Consider the following 8,942-nt stretch of genomic DNA (forward strand, 5'->3'; position numbering starts at 1 on the left):
GTTTAAGGTAAAGAGTAGTATTTAACCCTAAACTCCTATCGTGTATTTACACCCACACAACTACTATCGTGGGGAGATAAACCAAATTTTAATAACCTCTAAGCAAAATATAAAAATATATTTATTTTTTTTTGCATTTTTAATCAATGCATGTGTATATAAAAAAGAGGTTTTTTGTAAACTTAAATTTTATTTTAAGAAAATTAAAATGCTATAATAAAAATTATAAATCTTTAGAAAAGAAATTTTGATACAAAACATAAATTATTATAACAAAAAAAATATCTTTAATTGAAATTAACGGTTCATTTTCTGAAAAGTAGTTTATAATAGAAAAGTCTTAACCTAATACAGAAGAAAATCATAATAGAGTAAACATGTAAGTGTTTATTTATTCTTTGCACATGGTACAGGTAACTCTATGAAGTGAATATATTTTGCAAATGGTCCTATGACATTCTGAGCAAAATCTCGAATGTTTGTTATCCTCACCTCTGGGACACAAGTAGCACCTACGTCTTACAACTGGCCTTTCTGGTCTAGTCTGATCTTGATGAGTAATTTTATTTTCTAATGCTTTGAAAATTATCGAACGTAATTTTCTAGACAAATTAAGCATTGCAAATTTTACTTCTAACTTTTCATTTATATGACCGATTCCCAGCTCTTGACTAAAATCCGATCTATTTTTTCTAACCCCAGGATTAGCATCCTGGAAAGGGCATCGCTGGCTTCTTTGACCTGAACGATAAAGTGCACATTTTAGATCAAGTGCATTAACGCCCCGTTTCGACGAATTGTAAAAAGCTATTTTATCGGGTTTTTTCCTTTCCTGGCCAACAGATTTGTCATGATGCATGGACGATAACATAATTACACTTTAATTTTTTTAGGGACATATGATACGATTGTATTGTCCCGTGTAAAAACAAATAAGCACTTATTCGCTCTGTGCGTGACCAAGGTAGGGGTACCTTGAAACGATGCCAGCGTGCGTATCGGCGAAATATAACAAAATTGGACCTTTTGGATCTTTTTACGCATAAATTTGATCAAAAATGGGTGCAAATACATGTTGCGTAAACATTACATATAAATTAGAGAAAAAAAAAAGATGGATTCGTGCTATTAATATGAAAAAGTAAATATCACATAATTTCATTTGTATGCAATTGAAATAGGAAAAATTTAAATAATTTACCTTAAATGATAATATTTCATAAAGCTTTAAGCTAACTGCAGCCTGCCGGATGAGTTTAGCTTTTATATCATAATTTTTCTATTATTGTTTTTAATTACATGCTCTTCCACATGCAAAAACTTGATTTGCCAGTACTAGATTTTTCCCTGTCTTTTCCGTTTGGGGTTGAAAAGATAAAGTTAATGAATTTTTAGAAACCCAGTTTTTAATACTAAATTTATTTTGTACATAAACTAAAAAAATATAATTAAAAAACTAATCATTAATACCTGTCAATTTCGTATCTATTTAACCTATGTTTAACCTCAAATTGGGAGGTCCAAAACTGTCAGATGAAGGCGGTAGATGTCGCGTCAGTCACGCACGGAGCGAATAAACTTCGTAATTTTTATTTGATTAAAATTGTGGAGGATTTTCTTTCTTATTTTTACGTATTGTGCCTACATAGGTAAGTCGAAGTTTTTTAGTTTATTTACCAGCTCTATTAAGGCGAACTAATTATCACCAGTGACATTTCGGTTACTATTGGTAATTGGTTCCACTAAAGCAAGTGTTAAATTGCTGCAAGTCGATTTCCATTGGCCTTCTTTTGATCTTTTATTTTATGATTGTCAAATCTTATTACTGTGAGAAGATATAAGAAGCATTCTTTTGACGTTGTATCACGAAAAATTGACCTACCTAAAACAACTGTCGAAAATAATAAACCGACATGCTCATAACTAGACTTTAGTACACCTGAAATACTTAAAGCCATTGGGAAAGACCAAAAAAAGCCTTAAGTTCACCTTCGTTTAGAAGATCGACAAAAGTACAGGTATCCCCATAATTCACACTGAGCTCGGTAATTTTTTTATTTGTGTACTCTAGAATAGAGGCCAATATGTCAGAAGTTAGAAGAAGTGACCGGAATTTAATTGGAATGGATGTTTTTGTTGCTAAGGCAGGTTCACGAAGAGCAGGAAGGTGTGTAATAATGTTCTGTGCGCGAGTTTTTGATGGTGCCGGAGCATTTTTAGCTCACTTATATCTGTTCCATCCATAGTAAAAATTTGTTTCATTATTATATGTTGTTTTACATTCGTCGCTTGAATAAGTCACTTACGTCAATTTCTAAATCTGTGTAGTGATCCGAGTGTTCACTTTCACTGTCAATATTCCTCTTATTAGAATCACAATAAGTGTCAATATTTTAGGTTGGCTCCTGCTGGGATTCGAGAAAGTCAAAAACATTATCACTTGTCAGTCACCCTATTTCCGCTAATTCTTAAAGACATTTTATTGTATTATCTTGACTAATAATAACGTAACTACTATAATGGGGTCAAATCCAACCAGAACTCAGCAACAGGTATGCACTATCAAACTAATCATGTGCTACTAAGCGGCATGCTAAACTACGTACTTAATTTGGAGGATACATGGAATAACAAGGTCGTTTGCCAAACTGTCTACCAATGTCGCATGAAAGTTCAAGTCCTGGGGTCAAATTTGATCCCACGATAGAAGTTTAGGGTTAAGGTAAGTTTACATAGGTAAATCATTGGGCCTACCCTAAATTATCTTGCACTCCTGCTTAATTTCTCTTTCTTCCATCCATTTCTGATCTCTTTTCAGTATATTAAAACCCTTGTTCTTTATATTAGTCCAGGGATATAAGCAATTTTTCATGACACTCGTCCGGCCAGGCAAACGACAGTTGTTTTGAGTAGTATGGTCCTCTGTAACAAAAACCTATATGTTTCCTGCAGTCGATTTTTTGGACTTAATTAGTTATTAACAAATAAAGGTCAAAAAACGGAAAAATTTTGCTTTTTTCGTCCATCAGCAAAAAGTGAAGCATTTTAGACAAATTTTAGAAGAAAAGAAACTTATAAGTCATTTAAAAACCTTTAAAATGGCGTTTTCTAAATGTTTCTATCCTTATTTGTTGCTTGGAAAGTTGCAAAATAAGTCAAAAATTTCGGTTTTTTATAAATGTTAATTAACTTAAAATGTTAACTTTTTTGAAAATAAACTTATAACATTTATATTTCATAGAATGCTGTGTCTATGAGTTCTTAAAATATTGTTAAAATTTCAAAGTGATCGGTCAAATAGTTTAAGAGTTATTTTATTTGTTTATCCCAAATTAATTTTTTTTGCAACAATAAAAGTCAGAAAATTATATAGTTTTAGTAATTGTAATGATAGTTTCTTGAAGAAGAAGACTTGTTCTATTATTAACATTAAAAAAAAATTAAGAAAATTAATTTTAAATATTGCAAAATAATTTTGCAAAAACATGTCGATTTTTTGCTTATAAACAATTAGAATAACTTTTTAACCATTGCCTGCAAGAATATTATTTTTTTATATTTAAGAAGCCTGAATTTTTTCACAAATTTAAAAGAAAAAAAATTTGTCCCAAAATAATTTGGGACAAAGTTAGCCTCTTTGTTTATTTTATTCATAGCAGCTTTGTTTATAATAATTAATAAATCTTATTAGCGTTATTTAAAATAAAATACTTTATAGTTTTAACGTACCAAATTCTAAAAAGATTGCCCTTCGACGAAATCGTCCACAAAGCTTCAAAATGTGGTCCTTAAAATCGGCTGGCTTCGAAACTCACGGAAGCCGAAGGGAGGGGGAAGGAGCTGTTAGCTGTATCGCTGGTTCTTATTTATGGGTTTCAACGTTCCTTTTTTAATTTGTATGTACTGTTTGCGTACATTACGAATATGCATTATTTCAATAAATTGTTAAATAAACTATCTAATTTGCTTCAATTTTTTTTTCAATTTTTATTATAATATTTGAGATAATTTTTATTTAAAAATATAAATATTTATAATTAATTTATACCTCTTTAATAAAATTGTAAATAATTTATTTATAATAGATTTTATGAAAACAACAAATTGTCCTAATCAATTGTTTCTAAAAATAGTATTGCTTTGGAAATATTAATTAAAATAATTTTTCTAATGTCTATTCTTTATTACTTTATTATTATTCTTTTTAAGTTAGAATTAATTTCATGTTATCGAATGAACTATCCTACAATAAAGTCGTCCCAAGAATGCAACTCAGTAATATTGGCAATATAATTTTAAAGTTATCTACTTTAAAATATATGTTTATATATATATATATATATATATATATATATATATATATATATATATGTATATATATATATATACATATGTATATTTTTATATATATATATATATATATATATATATATATATATATATACAGGGTGATTGATTAGTGTAAGGATTAGTTTTAAAATTAGTTACAATCTTACAGGCTGTTCCATAAGATGGTGCCAGACCAAACTTTTGTTTTTTTCTGCTTCACTTCCACATCACAACAATGTACATTTTTATTATATTATACCGGGATTTAAAAAGTTCTAACCAATATTACCTAAAAATCGTATCAAGTTTAACTCCCTGTATAATTAAAAAGGAGTATAGGAACATTGATATATTGCAACCACAGTTTTTTAATAATTGTTAAAAATTATAAAACATATTCGTTTTTATAATATTCGTTAAATCAAATACATGGCAAGTCAAAATGCAAGTACATTATTTTCTTGGTAATTTTAAATAGAACACCCTGTATTTTAGATCACTATCAAAAAGTACTAATATCGTACTTCAAATTTTTTAAAGTACTCCCTATACCTAAAGTTATCAGTTTTCTAGATATTTTTATTTTTCTATCAAAGTATTAATTTGGTAGATATTTTAACGTTTACCAATAATTATTTTGAGTCGGCCATGATTGATTTGTCAGAAACTGACAGTTTGACATTATTGTTTATTAATTCAGTATTGGGATACACCGTAAATTAACAACAATTATTATTTAGTAATTCAGTAATTAATTCAATTTAAATTAGCAATAATGAATTTTACTACTGATGAAATTGTAGATATGATCTGGATATTGGGGGAAAGCAATAAAAATTCATTACTATCAGCTAGAACTTATCAAGAATGGTTTTTAGATAGGCGGCAACCTAGACAAGATACATTTGAAAAATTGAAAGATCGATTTAACCGCACTGGTAAGGTGGTCCCAAGGTCACCGGAATTGGACCGGAAAATGGACTCATTTTTCGGGGGTTACTTTAAGAACGAAGTATTTAAAATACCACTAACAAGCAGGGATTATGAAAAATAGAATCCGAATTGCATTTCAAAATATTTCTTTACAAATGCTTAGTAGGTAATGTAAGCAACTCTTTCAATGACCGCTTTCAAGTATGCACAGATGTTTTGGGAGGTCATTTTGAACACCTTACTTAAGTAAGATAAGTTAAAATTACTATTATTTTTTATAAATTTTATTTCAAATAAATTGTTTTTTTTATGTGTCGCTATTTCGTTACTGAATTAATAATTATATTTGATAATTATTATTGGTAAACGTTAAAATATCTACCAAATTAATACTTTGATAGAAAAATAAAAATATCTCGAAAACTGATAACTTTAGGTATAGGGAGTACTATAAAATTTGAAGTACGATATTAGTACTTTTTGATAGTGATATAAAATACAGGGTGTTCTATTTAAAATTACCAAGAAAATAATGTACTTGCATTTTGACTTACCCTGTATTTGATTTAACGAATATTATAAAAACGAATATGTTTTATAAGTTTTAACAATTATTAAAAAACTATGGTTGCAATAGATCAGTGTTCCTATACTTCTTTGTAATTATGCAGAGAGTTAAACTTGATACGATTTTCAGATAATATTGGTTATAACTTTTTAAATACCTGGTATAACATAATAAAACTTTACATTGTTGTGATGTGGTAGTAAAGCAGATTTCAAATTTAAAATAAAATACAGGGTGTTCCATTTAAAAAAACATAAGTTTGGTCTGCCACCATCTTATGGAACACCCTGTAAGATTGTAACTAATTTTAAAATGTGGAGTTTAAAGCTGTCTACAATTTTTGTCAACAACTTTTTTTTGTAGTTCTTACTATAACTGATCTACTAAGATTTCTTAATTGTTATAAACAAAGCTGCTATGAATTAAATAAAAAAAGAGGCTAACTTTGTCCCAAATTATTTTAGGACAAATTTTTTTTCTTTTAAATTTGTAAAAAAATTTAGGCTTTTTAAATATAAAAAAATAATGTTCTTACAGGCAATGGCTAAAAAGTTATTCTAATTGTTTATAAGCAAAAAATCGAAATGCTTTTGCAAAATTATTTTGCAATATTTAAAATTAATTTTCTTATTTTTTTTTAATGTTAATAATAGAACAAGTCTTCTTCTTCAAGAAACTATCATTACAATTACTAAAACTATATAATTTTCTGACTTATATTGTTGCAAAAAAAATTAATTTGGGATAAACAAATAAAATTACTCTTAAACTATTTGATCGATCACTTTGAAATTTTAACAATATTTTAAGCACTCATAGACACAGCATTCTATAAAATATAAATGTTATAAGTTTATTTTCAAAAAAGTTATTAACATTTAAAAAAAAAACGAAATTTTTGACCTATTTTGCAATTTCCTAAGCAACAAATAAGGATAGAAACATTTAGTAAACGCCATTTTAACGATTTTTATATGACTTAAAAGTTTCTTTTCTTGTAAAATTTGTTTAAAATGCTTCACTTTTTGCCGATAGACGAAAAAAGCAAAATTTTTCCGTTTTTTGACCTTAATTTGTTAATAACTAATTAAGTCCAAAAACATATAGGTTTTTGTTACAGAGGTCCATACTACTCATAACAACTGTCGTTTGCCTGGCCGGAGAAGTGTCAAAAACAGGGTAGTTTTTTTGCTTATTTCCCTGGCCTATATCTTCTGATCATTTGATTAATTCCCTAAGTCCGGTATTACTTATTCGCAACTACACTGATCAGACTTGGTTGCTTATTTTCAATTATTTCTGTTTTTATTTCAGGGACTGTATCTGTAGCGAGCTGATAGCTTTTGTGTTTTTGAGGTTTTTATCATTAAACTACTCTGGTTGTTAAGGTTTTTTGGATCTGCATAGTAATATGTTTCGTTTTTCAATTTTTCCCCCAATTTTTTTCTCAAACTCCAAGCTTTATACAATAACTGTTCGTTTTAACTTAAGTTCTTATTATGTACTTTTATTTTAATATTCTAATTTCATCATAATCATCATTGGCTCTACAACTCATAGTTGGTCGTGGCCTATTCTAGAATCACTTCTATTCCTTCCTATTTTTCGCCTTGGTTTTCCTTCGCCTGAAATCGTCTTTCACCTGGTCCCTAAATCGTGCTCTGGGCCTACCCCAACTGGTCTTTGGTTATAAAATGTATTTCGTTGGCTCCATCTTGTTCATTCTTTTTACGTGGCCTAGCCACTGCAGCCTGTTTATTTTGATGGATCTACCAATACTAGGTTCACTGTAAAACCGGTAAAGCCCAAAATTATAGCGCCTACGTCATAATCCGTTTTTTCCTGCATGCCTTTATAAATATTTACGAGGATTTGACATTCAAAATATGCTAAACGTTATTCATCGCTTTTTGTCATCATCCTCGTTTCTGACGCATAAGTAAGGAAGAGCTTGATAAGAGTTCTATATATCAATATTTTCGTTCTTTTTGTGATCTTTCATGTTAAATTCTGTAATCCTTAGTAAGTTCTATTGGCCAGATAATTTAAATTTACTCTTTATTTATTTTTCCTAAATGCCCAAGATTTAACTGTGACAACTTTTAACGAATTTATAATCAGATGAGAAATAATTCACTCTGCAGATCTGAATCATATGTTTCTTAATTGTGGAAACAACTCACAGCATTTAAAAATGTATTGATCAGTTCTTTTCGGGAGTAAAACACATTTCTATCATTTCTACCAAATATTTCGCACACACCATGCTTTACGGAGTACAAAGTTACTAAGGATGTTAATTATTTAAATTATACATACTAAACATAAAGCAGGTAGCAAGGTTTAGATATCTGGGAATAGATATAACTAGTTATGGAGATGTTAAAGAAGAAGTACGACAACAAAGCTTAAAAGCAAGTAAAGCGGCGGGATCTCTTAATGACATAATCTGGAAGAACAAACACCTAAGACAAGACACAAAAACAAGAATCTATAAAGCAGCAATTAGACCTATATTAACATACACGGCGGAGACAAGACCTGACACATCTAAAACGAGACGACTACTAGAAATAACAGAGATGAAAATACTCCGACGAATATCAGGGAAAAGTCTGTTGGATAGGGAGAGAAAACATAAGAAGAGCTTGTACAGAAGAGATAAATGGATGGGTGACAAAACGGAAACAGGAGTGGAACGAACACATTAGTAGAATGGCTGAGGATAGGATAGCAAAAATAGCATGAGATAAGTCACCAAATGGACAAATAAGTATTGACAGACCAAGAAAAAGTAAGTGCGACAATTAAGGAGGCTAATATTGAAGAAGTAACAGGCTTTAAAGCCTGTTAGGAAAGAAGGAAAGTTAGTAAAGAAGGAAGAAGAAGAAGAAGAAGAAGAAGATACCTTTTAAACTTTAAGTCTCCAGAAAAGACTGGCCAAAAATTGTTGCCGACATGATACGTTGCAATGGCTAATAGGGAAACTGCAGTAGATAGCAAAAATATAACCAAATACACACTCGCAGATCGAATAAGATCATTACATAGGGGCTATAGCGCTATCAACAACTGAAGATTTATTGATTGCATGTGACACCTATTATACTCA

The sequence above is a fragment of the Diabrotica undecimpunctata genome, chromosome 4 (assembly GCF_040954645.1).
Source record: "Diabrotica undecimpunctata isolate CICGRU chromosome 4, icDiaUnde3, whole genome shotgun sequence".
Taxonomy (NCBI): domain Eukaryota; kingdom Metazoa; phylum Arthropoda; class Insecta; order Coleoptera; family Chrysomelidae; genus Diabrotica; species Diabrotica undecimpunctata.